This window comes from Erithacus rubecula, assembly GCF_903797595.1.
Source record: "Erithacus rubecula genome assembly, contig: scaffold_94_arrow_ctg1, whole genome shotgun sequence".
NCBI classification, from domain to species: domain Eukaryota; kingdom Metazoa; phylum Chordata; class Aves; order Passeriformes; family Muscicapidae; genus Erithacus; species Erithacus rubecula.
Genome location: NW_027635383.1, coordinates 369,995 through 389,428, shown reverse-complemented (window position 1 = coordinate 389,428; position 19,434 = coordinate 369,995). Strand labels below are relative to the sequence as shown.

Below are 19,434 nucleotides of genomic sequence, written 5' to 3'. Positions count from 1 at the left end.
AAGGCAGGCAGGGGTTGCCCTCTATGTAAACTGAAAATAAGAGGGCTTGAATGCACAAAGCTGTCTTTGAAAGACAGTGGTGAACAGGTTGAGAGCTTATGGATGAAAATTAGAGGCCAAGCTGTTGTGTTAAGAGCAAGAAATTTGACAGAAAATAAAGTCCCTTGTATTCCAGCTGATCCTCAGAGGGACTGGGTGGAGTTGGACTTAATTTCCAATTCCAACCAATTCAGCATTGTAAGTCTGGTTGCGTTCTCTAAGAACCTTTGTGAGCACAGATTCACTAATAGTGCAGTTTTTTTAAGCTATAAAAATACAGATTCAGAATTGCCATTGAGACATGCACTAGCTGCGATAGGGCTCTAATAACATTGTGCTAACCCAGGTAATAATAATGATGATATTAATAATCATGATAATTATAATTATCATTATAATAATAATTGTCTGCAGAAGCTTCCCAAGAAAGTGCCCCTGCTTGGGAGGAGGGAGAAGAGAGCAGCTTGTCATCTGTCTCCGAGGTGTTTTGGGAAGTCCTCCTAACTAGGTGAAATTTCTACCCTCCTTAAATATAGCCCCATCTCCTTATGTATAGCATGATCTAAGCAGAGAGATGAGTAATATAGTCATATATGTGGTACCATGTACATCATTAAGCTTATTAGCATATGCATGAGTGTGCATTCTAATACATCAATGACCCTTAATCAGGCACAGGTTACTTTTTTGGCCTTGGTGTCCTTCAAAGTTCCAGTCATAAGACTCTGTTCTGTTCTATGCCGTTCATCAGAGACAAATCAGGACTATGCTAGATGCTCCAGACCTTCTCCTTTGGCTAACTCATCTTTTTTTTTCATAAGCTGTATGGATCCCCATCTGCAAAGATAATCGTCTTGGGAATGGTTTTTATCCCATATCCATTGTTTGGTTTTTTTGTTTTTGTTTTGTGTCCGTAAGTGGTCACACTCCCCCCCCCCCCTTCTGCCCAACCCCTCCCCTTCCCCCCGCTTCCCCGGCTCCAAGAGTATTGCAATGGGTGAGACCTGCCCAGGATTCCTGTGAGAGTTGGGGGCAAGGTCTAAATGGCCACTTGGAGTGGTGTTTCTGGCTAGAGATACTCTTGCCTTGTGGTTTTTGCCCGTTTCTTTTTTTCTTCTTTTTTCCTTCAGTACTGTGACTGGAGTTTACTGGCTTGCTTCTCTACTCCTTTGCTTGCTTGGGAGCCCAGAGCCAGCACGTGTTGCGCTAGGAACCCCTTGTCCCCACACCAGGACCAACCCCTCTGCACAGCCCAACCCCGGGACCAACCATTGCCAGTGAGCTATCCAGGGGAGCGACTCCCAAGCCATCCCCATTGTTCTCTGCTGCTGCTTCAGAGCTTCTTGCTACACTTTAACCAAACATCCGGACACTCCGCAGCTTCTAGCACACCCCTGAGTTTCTGCTACATTTTGTTTGCCATCCCTGGTGTGCCTGCCTCTTCCATTCCAGCTTGCTGCTTCCAAGGTTTCCTGCTGCAGTGCATTCCATTTCCCGAGGGGCACTGAGACCGGCTGCTTCCCATGAGTTTGCAAAAGAAAGACACTTCTCGCTCTCTCTGGCCTGCTCGCCCGCCATTACCACGTGAAGAGAGACAGCAGAGCTCATGCCACAGCGCCCCCTGCAGCTGTGGGGAATCATTGCACCTGACCTGCCTGGCTGGGAGACAAAAGCGCCCCTTCCACCTGTGACCATAACTACACAAACGGGGAAAGTGTGACTGTTACTGGTTTTCTGTTTTTTTTTTCTTGGTGCTGTTTGTTTGCCTTTATATATATATATATATATATATATATAACATTTTCTACTAATGAACTGTTATTCCTTTTCCCATACCTTTGCTTGAAAGCCCTGTGATTTCAAAGTTATAATAATTTGGAGAGAAGGAGGTCACATTTTCTATTCCAAGGGAGGTTCCTGCCTTCCTTGGCAGACACCTGTCTTTAAAAACAAGACAATAATATGGAGGGTACATGATATAGGCTGTAGTTAGTAAGCCTTAGCTTTTGCCTGCATCCATGGTCATCACCTGACACAAGCCAACAAAGGAAACCTTGTGGTTGATGTCTACCATAGGCCACCTGATCAAGGAGAGAAGGTCGATGAAGCATTCTTAATTCAACCACTGGAAGCATCCCAATCACAGACAAAGAGCAAAGTCAAGACACTGAAATTTAGGACAGTAAACTTTGAGGTCTTTAAAGAACCAGTGGATGGCACCCTGTTGGAAACTGTTCTCAGGGATGATACAGGAGCAGAAGAGAGCTGGCAGTTTTTGAGGAGCATTTTTCTTAGAGTAAAATAGCTCTCGATTGCCATGCATAAGAAATTAAGCAGGAGAGGCAGGACACCAGTGTGGATAAGTAAGTGCCTCGTCTTCTGGTTGAGCTGAAGCACAAGGAGGAAACACATAGGCAGCAAAAGAAGGGACATGCATCCTGGGAAGAATCTGGAGATGCTACACAGGTGTGTAGGTGTGTTGGGTTGATGTGGCCAGAAATGTGTATTCTATCACCATCTGTTAAAACCGGGTGGGGTAGTGATTCCTTATCTCCATGGCACATACCATCTGCTAATGGTCCATCTTTAAGACAAGATGGGGCAATCATCTTTATCTTTTCCACAACCCATCCTCCCTCCAGGAAGATATCATCTGCTATTGGGCCATTAAGTTCCACTGTATGACTGATAAAATTACATCATCCCATTGGAAGATGCACCAGGCAGGGGGAGGAGCCAAGCCTTTCCTACCTAGATAAAAAATGAGATTTTGGACAGCAAGTTACCTTCTTTCCACTGGATTCCAGAGGAGAAGCTGGACCTTTCTATATCATCCCTGGATTTTGTGGGAAGGTTGCACCCTTCTACAGGAGCACTGCTTCAGCTGAACCACACCTGCCACTGCAGGGGGACTGTAGCCACCATTTAATGGGACTGCTACCAACACCCTGACTGATGGGGTGTCAGGTTGTATTCTGACTCTGTCAGGGTTGGGATTGTTTTTTGTAATACTGTATTTCTATTTTAATTTTCCCAGTAAAGAACTGTTATTCCTAATTCCCATATCTTTGCCTGAGAGCCCCTTAATTTCAAATTTGTACTAATTTGGAGGGAGGGGGTTTACATTCTCCATTTTAAAGAGAAGCTTCTGCCTTTATTGGAAGATACCTGTCCTTAAACCAGGACAGTAGGGATGAGATGAGGTAAGCTAAGGTACAGCTGGAGCAGAATTTGTCAAGGAATGTGAAGAATCATAAGATGGGCTTTCAGAGGTGCGTTGATCAGAAAAGGAAGACTAAAGAAAGTGACTCCCATCCCTCTCACTATCCCTGCCAATAAATAAGGACATCTACTGACAACGAACATGGAGAAGGCTGTTTTACTCAGAAATTTATTTTCCCCAATTTTCACTGTCAATCACTCTTCCCACTGTCTCTCAAAACCCTGAACCTCAAGGCAGGCACTGGGGGAATCAAGTCCCTCCTATTGCAGGAAACGCTCTGTTTTGAGATCACCTGAGGAACCTGTACATGAGTCCTGCACCTGGGGAGGCACAACCCCATGCACCAGTACATGCTGGAGGCCGATCAGCTGGAAAGCAGCTTTGCAAAATAGGACAATGTGCCCTTGCCGCAAAGGCGGCCAAGGATATCCTTAGCCTGATATAGAGCAAAGCAGGGTTTATATATGTTACAAGACACTTGTGTAAACCACTCAAAGTGCTCACTGTCCCCGGGGGTGCAGGGCACCACAGACCACCCTTGGGGGCATTCCCTATTTTTCCAAAAGACAGCTTAGCATACATCTGATTTTGAACCTTCAGCCCAGTAGTGCCAAATGCAAGATTTGTGTTGTATTTTCTTCCAGGTGTTGTGCAGCATAGAAATGTCTGCAATGGAAGTGGGGCTTTCAGCAAACAATGTAGAGCCATTTCTGTTGGTTCTGTGAAGTGTCCTGAAAAGTTAGGCCATGTATGCCCTGTCCTGGCCAAAGCAGTCATTTGACTGGAGGGAGAAGCACCAAAACGGCACAGGCACCTTTGGGGTGGACTTGATGTGGTAACAAATAAAAAGAAACAGTACTTGTAGTTACTACAGCCTCTTCTGCGACCTCGTAGGCCGCCCTCGGATTCGCAGCACTACACGGGGCAGATCCCTCCGCGGACTCGCCAAGGTCGGATCCCTCCGCGCCCCGAGGGCTCGCAAACTCCCTGAGCCCCGGTAAGCACCAGCTCAACGAGGGCGGACCCGCCAAGGGGGCGGGGACAAGCGAAAACGACAGACGAGCAGCGAATCGAAATGCAGGAACGGCCGGCGGCGATCTGTCAGCCCAATGGGTGCTGCGGTGGGCCTGTCCAAGTGGAGGAAGTGCAGGAACGGCACTGGGCGTTGTCCTTGCCTGACAAGAGTATTGGAGTGCTGGGTTGTTCGGTCTCGTGGCGCCATTATTGTCTTCCTAAAGATAATCGGCAAAGCACTTCCCCGGTACCATTAGCGACAAGGAGGTAGCAGAGTCTTTGCTCTGTGCGCGGTTCTTCTTCCCTTTCCCCACCTCCCTCTCCCTGACCCCAGGACCCGGTGCGCGGTACCCGGGCGCGCAGCAGGGCGTGCGGCGGCGCTGCCGCTGCGGATGGGTGCAGGAACGGGGGACGGACGGGTCCTCTCTGGGTTGTGGCGCTCTCTACTACACCATCCCCTAAGCTTGTTCTGTGCCGCACCCCCGGCCTTCCGGCTGCTGCGGGCGTTCTGGGTTGCTGGTGTTGTCCGGACTTGCCTCGCATCCCACCCTACTGTGTCGTGTGCGCGCGTAGAGAAGGACCTCCGATGGTAACGTACACTGTGTTAGCCGCAGACGTTTGCCGCATTATATCCCTTTGGCACTGCGAGTCGGACAAAGTTTGCTACCTCATATAGGATGATAGTTTTGAAAGTTTATTTTAGGCACCGTCAGTCAATCTCCTCGGGGATTCCGTGTGTGTGTGTGTATGTGTGTGAACAGTGAATGTCTGAGTAATGACCATAATGAGTTGGGTTTGCATAGGAAAAATGCAGATCTCGATGTGTATCGTAATAGCATCAAAAAGGTTTCACAGCTCTGCTGTCCTAGGCTTCGGTTCTGAACCCCAAATTGGACTAGGCAAGAAATAACAGGTTTTTCTTGTTTGTATTTTTTAAAAAACAATTGAGGAACGGGTCATCCTGCAGGCTTCAAAACCTTCCCAGATCTTGTTTCTGTGGGGAAGTGGGATCGTGATAACAGCATGCTTGGCAATGGTAGTGGGTGTTGGTGCTGGGAACGAGAGTGATCTGCTTAGACTGGGGGGGGGGGAAAGCAATGCAGCCGTTGCTTACACGATGTTAACTTTAAGTTAGTATCTCATATAATTTAGTTATTAAAATACTGAAGGTTATTAGGGATGCCTTCTGCTTTTAAAGGTAGGGTTTGCATGTAATATAGAAGACAGACTCGTCCTATGCACTTGCATGCTTCCTGTCATTGTGTTTGATACTTGAGCTCCCCATCCTGTGGGAAATAAATGGCCACGCCGCTGCTCTTCTACTTCACTAAACTCTTTGCTGATTCATTTAAGCCATTTGTCTCCTGCCTCTGCATGGACCACATCCAATAGAAAAACTCCTTAGGAAACAATCAACCTGAACTAAAACATACTGAAGGTTGATAATAGCAAGTAGTGGCCCCTCTCCTTTCTCCCATACCACTTCTGGGAGAGGTTGTAAATATGTTGCATTTTGGGTATAGAAATCATTACTATCACACAAGAAAAATCAATGTTCGGGCTTGTGTTTGGGGTATCTGGTAATCTGCTTCTGTAGGAGTTCAGTGGAGCAGGTTGATTTACATAAGATGTTACCTTTCTCTGAAGCCAGTTATGTTTCAACTGTTTACTCTTCCTCCAGTGACTCATCTTCCATGATCTTTCACCCCAAACTGGGATGCTTTTCCTAATCATGCCTAAGGAGCGAGTTTTCCAGTTGTCTGAAGCAGAAGATTCTGGTAAATCTGTAAGTATTGTTGAAGCTTTCTGTATGCTAAACTGTACCTGTAGTTAGTTCCTCATTATCTAGACTCTTTCTCATCTCCCCTTTCCCTCTTGATAGGACACAGTAATCTACTTTCGCTTTTGTGGCGCTATAATATTTTGCCTCTAACTTGTAATGGAGTTGAGCTTTTTGACTAAAAGCAGTGATATAAAGCAGTGCTTATTCCTGGGTATGTATTTCTGGTGCAAAATGCAGTGCTTTTTTGGAGAACAGTCTGGTGCCTATTGCCATGGTTTACAGTAAGAGTAGTAGTACTTCTAACATGGAGAAGAGGTCTGGGTTTATGGCAGGTCCAGGGCAAGGAAGGACAAAGGTGGTTGACAGGTGCTGGATGCTTTGCTTTTATCTATGGAAGTCAGGTTCAAAGACTTTGTAAACCCATGCAAAAGGCAGCCTAAAGTTTATTTTCCACCAGGATTGGTTATGTTTCCTGAAGACACAATGGGGGCTTTGACCCAGAGTCAAAGTCAGCTTCTGTGGCTGTTCTGTAGCTTGTTGCTGTCTCTTGAAAAACATTGCCTAGCTCCTTTTTCCCCTGTAGTGTGCATAATTGGTCTTTGTAGCTTTGCTTGGAAAGCGTCGGTTGTGGGCAGTTGGACTTGCATTAATTTGAAGCGCAAATATTGAATTGCTAGGAATTTGCTAGCTGCTTTCTCTGGGTGGTTCTCTACTCACTCCTTCCCTTCCTGTCCTCTCCCTTATTTGTGTGTTCCTTTTTTCTTTCTATTTTACCTATTTATAAGTTTGTACTTCCTTCTCCAGCTTCTTGGGCATGTAATGATTGTTGGCGAGATGTGTGTTGCTCACCTGGGCCTGACCAATGGATTCCGGATGGTTGTGGATGAAGGGCCCGAGGGTGGGCAGTCTGTCTATCGCATACATCTACCCGTTGTGGGTGGCCGTCAGTTGGGCTGGTCGCCTGGCTAAGATTTTGGCACCGCAAGAGTTGCTGCACGTGTACAAATTGCCACTGAATGGATTTCGTCTCTTGCCCGTCAATCTAGCCGCTGTCGATGTTTAATTCTTTGTGCCATGTGTCTGTGGAAGGTAATAAAAGCTTTGAGCAGCAGTTGCACAATAAAGATTTGTCATGGGGATATCACCTCCAGTCTTGCGCGTCTTACTGAGGGGAAGTAATTCTGCAAGTTCAAATGATGTCTCCCTGGACTGCAAGTATGTGGAATGTTTCAGCCTGTTAAGAGCATTCCATTGACAGTGATTTGCCTGTTGTTTCAATCGCTTAGCTGGAAATGCTTAGCAGTCTCCTGCATCTTGTAGAAAGCAGTCTTAGGTCTTTGGCAGTTTTGGCAGTATGTTTTACCTTTCATCCTACGTTACCAAAAATTTCCTTCAAACTGGGGAGAGCCAAGGATTATAAAACTTTCACTGGAGAATCATAGGATCCTAGAGCAGCCCGGGTTTGAAGGGACCTCAAAAAGTCATCTGGTTCAGCCTTTTGTTTAAAAAGGGTCCTAGATTAGATTATCTATCACTCTTTCCAATAGTATCTTGAAAACCTTCAGCGATGGGGTCTGGTGCAACCTCTGCCCATTGTTCCTTTTCTTCTCCATGTGGGTCCCTGTGAAAAGAGTTTCCATCCTCTGTACCTTCCCTTTAAGTACTGGAACACTGTGATGAGGTTCTCTGTGAGCCTATCTGTCTGCATCTTTTTGTTGAATTCTGGGGACCAGAACTGGACACAGTGCTTCAGGTTCTACCTGCAGGTGTGGCCTCTGGGAGAAGAGGCCAGGGTCTGCCCTATGCTGGACACAGCTAGTTTCTGCCAGCTAGGCACCAGACTCCTCGAGGGCCAAAACTGAGCAACTCAGCAAAGCTTGCGGCACCCCTGTGTAAGCATATTTAAGAAATAGCAAAATGCTGAGGCAGGTACTTCCCTGTTGCCCTTGGATCTGGCAGCTGGATTTGTCCTGAAGCAACATTTTATCCTTATTTTCTCCCCCTGTCCTGTTGAGGAGCAGTGGTAAGAGAACAACTGGTTGGGCCTCTGGCATCCAGCCAAGATCTGGCATCAGAAAGCCTAAAAGGCAGGTTCATCCATGTAGAAGTAGAAGGGGATTGGTGGTTTAGAGAATGATAGTGAGTGGGGTAGGAAAAGGATGTTTTAGAAGTAGCAAATTGCATCAATATCTGGGGATCCAGTCACTTTTAGCAGGGGAAGTTTCAATGGAAAAATCAGTCTTTCTGAGCAATGAGGTTCTTGTAAGAAAAAAGGATCTAGTCGCCTTTTTTTTTTTTTTTTCAATTGATAATAGAAGTGGCAACAATCTGGAACTCCTGCATTGAATGCAATGCCACTGAGCAGAGCCTGTTGGGTGCTCTGTGTGTGTGTTGGATATCCAGGACCAGCTATAAAGCGGTAATGGAGGAGATATGAGGTTGGTCTGGCTAAACTTGATTAAGACAGGGTTTTACAGAAGGCAATGCCTTGAGGATGTGAAGGGTAAAAGTAAGGATAATATGTAAGGCTGGCGATGTTGCTCCCGACCCTTTTTTTTGGAAGGATTGGGACTGAATGTTGATTTGAGTGAAGGGCAGGTACCAATCTGTCTTCTATAACTGCAATTTCAGCAGCAAATAACACTCAAAGCTGAGTATCAGGCCCCAACGATGCTTTATCTGGTTTGGCTGAGATGGAGTTCATTTCCCCACAGCAGCTCTCAGTGCTGTGCTTTGCATTGGTAGCTAGAAAGGTGTTGATAACCCACCAGTGATTTGGCTACTGCTGAGCAGTGTTGGCACAACATCAGCACTGTCTCTCCAACAATTCCACCCTATCATCATTAGGCTTGGGCTGGCAAGATCTTGGGAGGAGATGCAACCAGGACAGCTGACCCAAATTGGCCCAAGGGATTTTTTGTACTGTATGACATCAGATGAGATATAAAAGCTAAGTAAAGGAGAAGGAAGGGGCGGCATTTTGTTTTTTACAATGTTTGCTTTCTGTAACAACTGCTACACTTGCTGAAAGAAGCCCTGCTTCTTAAGAAGTAGCCAGACAGCTCTTGCTGATGGTAAATAGACAATAATTTTTTTTTTGCATCTGCTAGTTTGCACACAAACTTTTGCTTTTCTTTTAGTAAACTGCCTTATCTCCACCTGCAAGTTGTTTTCTATCTTATTTTCTCTCTCCTATCCAGCTGAGAAGGGGGAGTGATAAAGTTGCTCAGTGGGTACCTGGCATCCAGCCAAGGTCAACCCACCACAGATGTTTTTGATGCCATCCAGGTGTTGCAGGAGAAGAGTCAGAGATCACTTTGGCAGATCTGATCAAGTAGCTTGTTTATTAAGTTCCGGTCCTACTTGTTGAGCATTTGCCTCGACCAAATTTCATATAGTTCAAACAGGACAAGCGCATCTGTGACACCAGCTTTCCCCTAGCAATGACCCCAGAGCTCTGAAGGTGATAGTCAAGGGCATGGAGGCCCAGGGGGTGTTCTCCTCTGTTCTGCTGCTGAGAGGAAAAGGCAAGAGGAGGAGGACACTGATAATGTGCATCAATAATTGGCTGCAGAGCTAGTGCTGGCAACAGAGTTTTGGGTTCTGTGAGTGTCACAATCCGCCCAACCCGAGCGGGAGTTGTGACTGGTTCTTTTATGGATCTCAGAGCGCAAAAGACACAGCAGGGGACAAAACCAGTTTACTTCTACAGAAATGTACTATATTTAGTGCCAACCAAAATGCAATAGTGGGACAGAGAGAGAGAGTGAGAGAGAGAGAGAGAGAAAAAGGGGGGTCGGGATTATAGCTACCAAGACGGGCAGACAAATCCTCACGGAGCCAGCCAATAGATGTCTGTTGCCGTCTGGGGAGATCTCAGGGGTCTCCTCTGAGAAAGTCACTTTTATAGTCCTTTCCCAAAGCGAGTGGCTTCTGGCCTAAAGGTGGGAAGAATTATGGACTATTGTATGTGGAGCTTGTTACGCTCAGGAACAGGTGGAAACAGGACGCTTCAAGGAACACCAAACTATCTTTGTTGTTATGAACACACGCAGGGTAGCCCATACTGACCAGTCCATTGTTCTTCCATCTGTGGGAGCTTTGTTGAGTAAACGCCCCGTGACTAGTTGTCATGAGAAACCAGTCCTGGTAGGCATCACCTGCGGAACAGTTACTTGGCGTTCCTCCCATCCCTGGCCAGCATAGGCCTCAGGCAAGGGTCATTGGGCAGAAACAGACGATAGGCCTAGACGGACTCTCACAGTGAGCATGAGACCCTGTTTGTGGATCAGCATCTGCTTGGGAGAGAGGGACTCCTCCTCAGTAAGCAAGGCAAAAGTATTTTTGCCAGAAGGATGTCTGACCTCATTAAGAGGGCTTTAAGAATGAGGGCAAGGGCAGGGACAAGAAGAAAGTAACCAGCTGCCCTGTGAGGGAGTGACAGACTGGGTCGATGAGCAAAGGGCAGGGAAAGGGCTCTAGTACCTTGAAGTCCCTCTTAGCACCCAAAGGCAGCAGTCAATGTCATAGCTGCAAGCGTACCCAGTGGGAATATCTGCTTAGACAAGTAACTGTGTTAAGAGGAGCTTGACAGGCAACATGGTGTAAGGCCCCAAAAAATGTTGTTGGCAAGACTCTTAAGAGGACTTAGGGTTTTTCATGGATTGTGAGATGCATGGCAGAAATACCAACAAAATATTCTCAAGAGGTCAAAACAACAAAAATCTTTACTGGAAACTTCAGACAATCAGAGGACTTTGGAAAAATTTTAAAGTAATATTCAATCAACATAAAACATGTCACAAAGCATTAACTTAGCCCATTTAACTTGGCAAACTCCAAGTCCATCTGATTTTAAATTACTCAAAACTCCGAGAACAGGGAATTAGAAGAAGAAGGAGAAAAAATATAGAAAGGAACAAATATGGCTACCACTCCTAGTTCCAGTGATGTCCCTGGTTGGTTGGAAACATACCCTGTAAACCATGCCACTACTTGAAACACTATCTTAAGCCTTGAGAGGCACCTTTTTTGCAACATGGTACTCCAGAAAGAATGGAATCAGACATTGGGAATAATTTTCGAAATAACTTTATAAACTCTTGGGCAAAGAAACATGCAATGAATGGATATATCACATTCCCTATCACCCACAAGCCTCCAGAAGACTGAGAGATATAATGGATTGCTGAAGACTATGTTAAGAGCATTATTAAGAGCAAATGGGACATGGAAGCATTAGGATGCAAATTTAGCAGAAGGCACTTGTCTGGTTAATACTAGAGGATCTGGTAAGCACCCTGGTCCTGCCCAAACAAAACCCATACATAGTGTGGGAGGAGATAATGTCCCAGTAAGGGAAATGTCTAGGGAAGTTGGGGATTTCTCCTCCCACTGGAAAGGCAAAGCCATTCATCAGATTGTCTTTGCCTTAGGACTTAGGTGCACTTTGTCAGTGCGAGATTTAACCTTGGGGAAAAAATAATCTGTGGTGTAAGTTGTATGTTGCAGCAATTACACAAGCTAATGAAGAATGAATTTTGCAAGGAGCAAGGAGAATGCTATGATGACCTGAACCGGGCCAGTGTCAATGCCCAATGAGCAGGTATACTGCTTATCCTGTCCTGACCACCCGTCCCGATGGAATGGAGCCAAAGTCATGGGTCTGGAGGGGTGAAGGATGCCTATGAAATTGGAAAATAATATCTATTTGTGAAAGGACAGGTGGATAGTAGTCAATAAAAGTGTATGTTTGGTATAGACATGGTTTAAGGATGTAGTTTAAGTTGTATGTGTGGGTAAAAAGGGATTGCTGTAATGAGAAATAAATACCATGGAACAGTTGGAAGATATATAAATTATGTGGGATCTGAGCATGATGCAAATGGTATGAAATAAGGGGTGGAGATTGTATTGGGTCTGACTGAGCTGGAGTTCATTTTTTCATAACACACTCACAGTGCTGTGCTTTGCATTAGTAGCTAGAATGGTGTTGATAACACACCATTATTTTGGCTACTGCTGAGCAGTGCTGTCTCTTTAACATTCCCCTCCCCCATCAAGGGTCTAGGAGTGGGCAAGATCCTGGAAAGGGGACATAACTAGGCCATCTGACATAAAGTAACCAAAGGGATATTCCATACCATATGATGTCAGCTCAGATATAAAAGCTAAGCGAGGGAGGAAGAACAGTAGGCATTTGTTATTCTACAATTTTGCCTTTCTCTATTGACCACTAGGTGTGCTGAAGCCTTGCTTCCTGGGAAGGGGCTGAACATTGCTCACCAATGGCAAGTAGAGATTAATTTTTTTTCTGTTTGCTTATGTGCAAGCAAACTTTAGTGCTTTTTTTTCTTGCTTTAGTAAACTGGCTTATCTCAACCTACTAGTTCTTTTCCATCTAATTTTTCTCTCCCATCTTGCTGGGGAGTGATAGAATGGCTTGGTGGGTACCTGGTGTCTAGCCAAGGTCAAACCACTGCTTGCACTCCTTGTCAAAAAATATGCTTTAAGGATAGGCCAGTTTTCAATAGTTAGGAATCCTTTCCTTTTAGAGTCCATAACCTTAGAGGTTCAGGTATCGTCATAAACCAAAAAAATATACATGTCACAGATGACCATGCTTATTATTCCCACCATCCAGGTTTCAGAGGCATTCCTGAAATCCATATCCAGGGACAAATGAAAAAGTCAGTGGGCACCATGGGATGATTACATTCAGTAAAATTTCTACTACATGATAGTCTAGATTGCCTCGGGGGTGGAGGTCAAAGATATGCCAAAACTCAAGTCATTCCAAACTCCTCAGTATATTGTTTCACTCAGGGTCCTGGGTTCAGACCAAATGCCTTTCCTATTTTACCAAACCCTTCATTGGTTCTCAAATCTGAAATCTTTCTTCTCTTTTGTGAGCTTAATGACTTATGCCTTCTTCATCCACAGCTTGAGAGAACTTTCCATCTGCCTCTTCAGCTCCTCTGTCAGCCCATTTTCTTCCTCCTTCCAGGGGCCACCAACAGTTTGAACATCCCCTTCTTCTGTATAATTGGGCTTTACAGCTTGCTTACCTCTACTACGTGTGCATCCCTTGATATAGTAATTTTACACTTTTCTCTGACTAAGAGGTACACAAATTTGATTCCATAATCATATGAAATTCTATGTGAGCTCCCAAAACTAAATTGAGGGAGAAATCTTTTCAACACACTGTAGCAACCTGAGAGAAAATACAAACATGTAAAACATTGTTTGCGACAAACTTATATAAAACACTTACAAACGTAAATATCTAAAAACTATCAAGACAAAAACATGTAAAAAATAGATGCAGCAAAGAACAGCAACTCTTCAGTCCTGTTGCCACTTCGCCCTCTCATGGAACACCTCTTCTCTTGGAATATCTGCAAGAGGAGAGAAAAAAGAAAACTCAGTCCTCCTTGGGCCAGTCTTAGGAAAGAACTGTCCATCTGCTGGCATTTTGTGTTTTCTGCCAGAGGCATCTGTGGCCTTTAATTCCAGAATGACTTCAGCAATTCAGTTCCTTGCCTCTAGTGGCAGACAAGGCTCTATATTCACTACCACCAGAAGGTGGCAGTGTAGGAGCATTTTGCAAACCTTCATTGCCAATCCGGGGAAACCGAATTTCCATTTATTTCCAGGGAGCCTTTTAGGATATCTGAATTCACCACCCTCTTCCAGCTCACTTTTTGGGGGCTGAGTTGAGAAATTTTTTTCTTGGTCTTGATCCTTTAATTTTGCAATAAACAACAACAACATGGGAGAAGGTCGACAGGATGCCAGCCAGCTGTTTCTCATGTATGGGTTGGAAGCCAGCTGCCTCTCACACTCTCTTGGTGCTTTTAGCAAATTTTGGAGTGGGGAGAGGACTGGATTCTCCCTCCTCCAATAGATCCAAACTTTTTACACAAAAGGTTGTTCCCCGAGCAAGAGACCAGGGCTCTTTGCCATGTGCTTTCTCCTCATAAAGCTTTGTTTCATTCCCCCTCATTAGTGAAATTTTCAAAACATTCTTTATTTTTTCTTTGGGATGATTGCTACTTTTCTCTTGCTACATAACCAATTCTGTTGCAGAGTGAGTTATTACCATGGGCTCCACCTCCTGGTAAAGAATTCCATCTTTACAAGTGGGCAGAGCTTGGGCTGGGGGAGGGAAGAGGGGGCTGGCTTTACTGAGTTCTCCAGGGAGTGGAGGAAGGTGACATCATGCTCAGGGAGTCTCACCTCCCTCTCTGCCTCCTGATTTTTTACAGGTGGGCAGAGTTTAGGGTGATGAAGGGGATTTGGCTGTATTATATCAAACTCCTCCCAAGGGCTGAGGGGGTTGACATCATGCTCATTGAAGTTCACCTCCCTGAGGCTGGAAAACCCTGGTTCATTCTCCACACCTCACCCATCAGTGTTAATTTGCAAATCCAAACATCTTTGGCTCTGGATAAGCTTGTTCAACTGGTTTTTCAAGTTTTGGGATAACTTCTCCATGTAAAATTCTCCATCCACCCTGAGTTTACCTATTGTTTCAGCCACCAAAGCAATTTGCAACTCAATTAGCTCTCTGCTGCTCAGCAACATATTTCTCTTTCTGTGCATCTATGAACCCAGCTTCCACCCATATGGTTACCAAACCATTTTCCTTATGACATTTTTTCAATTTCTTTATTCAAAGATCTGATTTTCTCTGCAACTAACTGCGGGTTGTACCAGATTTACTCAGCCCACATCTCTCTGTTTAGGGCCAGACAAGCTTTCTACGCTTTTAGCAGCTCTGTCAGTGGAGGGAAGTCCAGGTAAATTTTTACCTTGCTGTTGGAAAAGATACCAAATTTAAAAGTGTTTATATAACTTTAGTCAGGGGTTTTGTTTGCCTTTGCTCCTGGGGAAAGGAATTTCAAGTTTCTTTTCAGGGTACTGTCCAAGTTTAGGAGAAATTTGGGGAAAAAAGACCTCCAAAGCCCCCCCCCCCCCCTCTTTTACAATTCCTTCCTTCACCGAGCTCAGAAAGAATTTTTTCTTCAGGGGAAAGTGGAAAAAACTTTTTTTATTAACAAAAATACAAGAGAAACACTTCCCAGCACAGACCCAGATGCGACGAACCCGGCCGGTCCTCGCCGGGAAGGGCGGCAGAGCCTCCCGGGCAGACTTCCAGAGGTGGTCCCCGAAGTCCAGATCCTCGTCCTCCGGAGCCGGTGCAAATCCCTGGGACGGGGAGAAGGGAGAGAGGGGGAGAGGCAGCTGGGAGCAAGCCAAAACAAGCCCAGGACAAGCCAAAGCAGGGGGGCAGCCAAAGCAGCCGGGGGGGAGCAGCCAAAGCAGCCGGGGGGGCAGCTAAAGCGGCCGGGGGGGCAGCGAGCAGCAGCCAAAACCGCAGCAGCAGAAGCAGCAGCAGCCCAGCCGAAAAAAAACCAGCAGCCTAGATAAAACAGCCCGGGGGAGGGGCCGGCAGCTGCATGGGGGGGCAAGGAGAAGAGCTAGTCAAAACATCAACCCATAACAGTACTGTTTCATCACTCAAGAAGTGATGAGCTTAACATTTCAACAGACTGGGAACAGCACAGAAGAGACAAAAGATAACAACCAGCAACTCTGAGCATCACCCCTGGCATGGTGAGAGACACCTGGTCCAAAAAAGACTGATAAGACCACCAAGGAATGAGGACCAAATTAACATTGGAGATGAAGAAATCTCTAAGCAATAGCAAACCAAATACTAAGAACTCTCTTAACTTGGGACCAAAGAACATTGAGCCAATGAATTTCTTTGGGTTTTGATTGCATAAAGTATGTGAAAAATCTAGTACAAGTAATATGTGGTAGACGAATTTTCTCTGCACAACCCAGCCAATGTGTGGATGAAATAATTTCTGTTGTACATCCTGACCAGTACAATATTCTGGCCAGAATAAAATAATGCCTTGATTCTCTTAACACTAAAAATGTTGTTGGAGAGTTTTTGTTTTTCCTGCCGTTTTGATCACACTGGTTTCCATGGCCTTCCAGAAAATATTGTTTTTGACCAAAATTCAGTTTCTGCTTTATTCTGCCACTAGCAGTTTTCTCTCTATAAAATACCTCCTCGTCACCTCAAGAGTACCTTGCTTGCTGCACCAATAAAATGCAAGGCCCCAAAACCCACCCAATGAGACACTTAAAAAGCTTTACTTTTTTATGTGCCCTGAGTTAGACACAGCAGAAATACCAACAAGATGTTCTCAAGTGGTCAAAAGAACAAACACTTTACTAAGAACTTCGGAAGATCAGAGAACTTTGACAGAAGTTTAAAGCAACATCCCATCAACATAAAACATTTCACAAAGCATTACCTTAGCCCATTCGGCTTAGCAAACTCCAAGCCCATCCAATTCTGAGTTATTTAAAACTGAGAAGAGGGAATTAGAAGAAGAAGAAAGAGAGAAAAGATATAGAAAAAAACATATTTAGCTACCGCTCCTGGTTCGAGCAGTGTCTCAGCTGATAGAAATTCAAAGAGGAGGTAGGGTCAAGATGTGCTTGCTTCATGTCCTTGCTTAACTATCTGTATTAGGTCTGGCTGAGCTGGAGTTCATTATCTCATAGCATGCTCACAGTGCTGTGCTTTGCATTGGTAGCTAAAAAGATGTTGATAACATACCAGTGTTTTGGCTACTGCTGAGCAGCATTAGCACAGCATCAGTGCTGTCTCTCTGACATTCCCCTCCCCATCAAGGGTCTGGCAGTGGGCAAGGTCTTGGAAAGGGGACACAACCAGGCCAGTTGACCCAAATTAAGCAAAGGGATGTTCCATACCATATGATGTCAGCTCAGATATAAAAACTAAGCAAAGGAGGAAGAACAGGGACATCTGTTATTTTACAATGTTTTCCTTCCTGGAGCAACTGCTATGCATGGTGAAGCCCTGCTTCTTGGGAAGTGTCTGAACATCACTTGCCAATGGTAAGTAGAGATTTTTTTTTTTTCCTTTTGCTTATGTCCTTGCAATTTTTTTTTTTCCTTTAGTAAACTCCTTTATCTCAACCTGTCACCAAATGGTGAAAGAAACATATCCAAAATGAATTTGATGCAAATAAGCAGACACTTCTTTATTGGGGGTGCTGGGGGCATGGGGGATAGCTTCATCCAAAACCTCCCACTCAACAAACAAAACCCATCCTTTTTATATACTTTTTCTTCTAAATCATCATTACATAATTTCTTATACATACTATGCATACTATGCCCGCTCTTAAATTTAACCTTTATGTTGATTGGTTTCAATAGTTATATAACTTCATCGATATTCTTATCCTAAAAAAATCATTGGCTATTTCTACAGAGATCTACTGATTGGAATCCTTGATATTATAATCAAGATGGGAGGGGCAGTGGGTTTCCAAGCAGTCTAACAGGTGAGCATGACAGTCTCCATACTTTCTTGACCAAAGCACAAAAGCACAGTAACTTCATGGCAAGGTTTCTAGGGTTACACATTCCAGACACAGACCTCTTGATATTTCTACGCCTTATATTTCACAATTTTCTACTTGTAATCATAGCTAACCCTGTTATATGATTTAATTGATTATTTGATCAAAATATTCATAGCAAACCTCCCAGTTGTTTTCCATCTTATTTTCTCTCCCCTGTCCCTCTGGGAAGGGGAATGATAGAGCATCTTGGTGGGCATATGGCTTGCAGCTGAATTCTGCCCATTACAGTCCTTGTTGGCAATATAGATAGATATATATTGCATGCTATAGTAGTGGTTATCAAGTAGCAAGCTCCTGTGTGGGACATGGAGTTTGTCAATTGCACTGCTTATCTCCTTATTTTGTTGTGTTTGGGAACATGTTAATGGCTTTTTGTTTTGCTCTTACACTGATGGCCTTCTTATGCTGGGGTAACTATCCTCTGTAGATGATGATGACATACACCTCCCTCTTTTAGCCCAAGACTGATGTGAAGGATTTTATATTGCAGGCTCCCATGGTCATTGCTCATCCTTATGTAAGCTGTTAAATACTGCTAATAATATTAGCAAATACTGGTGGTACACTATAGAGTTTGTGGAATCTGGTGTGTTGGGGGTTGAGTGTTTTTCTATTACTGTGTCAATTGAAAGAATTTTTCCCATTATCATGCCAATGGAGCTGGCCGGGCTACACCCAGGATCTCTGATGAGTCCAGACAAAAGGGGTGGGTGGGAATGGCTCCCGGAGGGGCCTCTGAGGCTTCTGGGAGGGCACTCGGGTTTCCGGCTAGCTGGGAGGAGGACGCTCGGGATCTTCAGCTCACGCGGCCGGAGCACAGGAGAGCCAGACCTTCTGTGATCACCTGCCCTGCATCTGCCCCGTTCCAGCCTCCTGCCTCTGCGGACACAGCTTGATCACCCGGACACACACGGTGAGCCAGGAGCCGCTGCTCCAGCCCATTCCCACCAAGACCGGCGTGGCCGCTGCCGCTCCTCCCCCCCCTCCCTCCTGCCTCCGTTCCCGCCTGCCCTCGGCAGATCCGGACTGGGACTAAGCACAGAGACAGCATGCTTGCATCTAAAGGGACTGACACCGAGTTATCTGTTCTGTTCTGTTAGCAATTTTAACAACTGCTATTGTTTTCTGTTTGTACAGTTAGATATATTAGTAAAAGAGCTCTTATTCCCACCCCCTTATCTCTGCCTCAGAGTCCTTGATTCAAACAATTATAATACTTGGGGGGTAAGTGGAACCAAAGTCTCTATTCCAAAGGGAAACTTCTGCCCTTACTGGCAGACACCTGTCCTTTCAAACCAGGACAGATTTTGGCGCCCAGACGTGAGGCAGAGGGCACTGAGTTGAGAGTTAAGATAGGAATAACAGCTCTCTTAACTGGCAATATGTTGTCTGGTTTAATCTGGTTTGTGTTCCATGTGGTCACAGCCATCTCCCTCCCATTTGCAAGCCCTTATTTGAATTTGGGCCCCCTCACCAAAGTTACTGTAGCTATTATCCAATTAGTTTGGTGGATTGATTATGTCAGGAATTCATGGGGTTTTAATTTTTTCTGGGAAGCAGTTGCATGGATCCGGAGCTATCACACTCTAACTGCGTGTTTCTGGGGCTATTTCAGTAATGGTACTTACTGTGAGATAACGAGTGCAAGGGAAATTTTCTCCCAACCCATCACCCAGTTTTTTGAGGCTACCCCACCAGTTCTCAAGGATTTCAGATCTGTTTTAATTGCCAGTGTTATTATACAGTGGCTGGTGTTGCTGATAGGCCTGTTTTACTCAGCATTCAGAAACAAGGGAATATTGGCTTGGACGACAACTCTGATACCTGCCCCAGGGACTAGGGATGCTGCCCCAGAACCTGCCTCTGCCCCAGGAACTAGGGATGCTGCCCCAGAG

At 45.0% G+C, this 19,434-nt stretch overlaps 2 long non-coding RNA genes across 2 annotated transcripts; both read left to right on the top strand.

Annotated features, from left to right (window-relative positions):
• Window positions 1–4,423: 4,423 nt before the first annotated feature.
• LOC306816867 lies at window positions 4,424–6,894 on the top strand. Its single transcript, XR_013777801.1, has 3 exons — window positions 4,424–4,543; window positions 5,958–6,062; window positions 6,864–6,894. It is a non-coding gene; the product is annotated as an uncharacterized lncRNA (long non-coding RNA).
• A 3,435-nt stretch (window positions 6,895–10,329) lies between these two features.
• LOC306816869 lies at window positions 10,330–12,444 on the top strand. Its single transcript, XR_013777803.1, has 2 exons — window positions 10,330–11,664; window positions 12,299–12,444. It is a non-coding gene; the product is annotated as an uncharacterized lncRNA (long non-coding RNA).
• The last annotated feature ends 6,990 nt before the right edge of the window (window positions 12,445–19,434 follow it).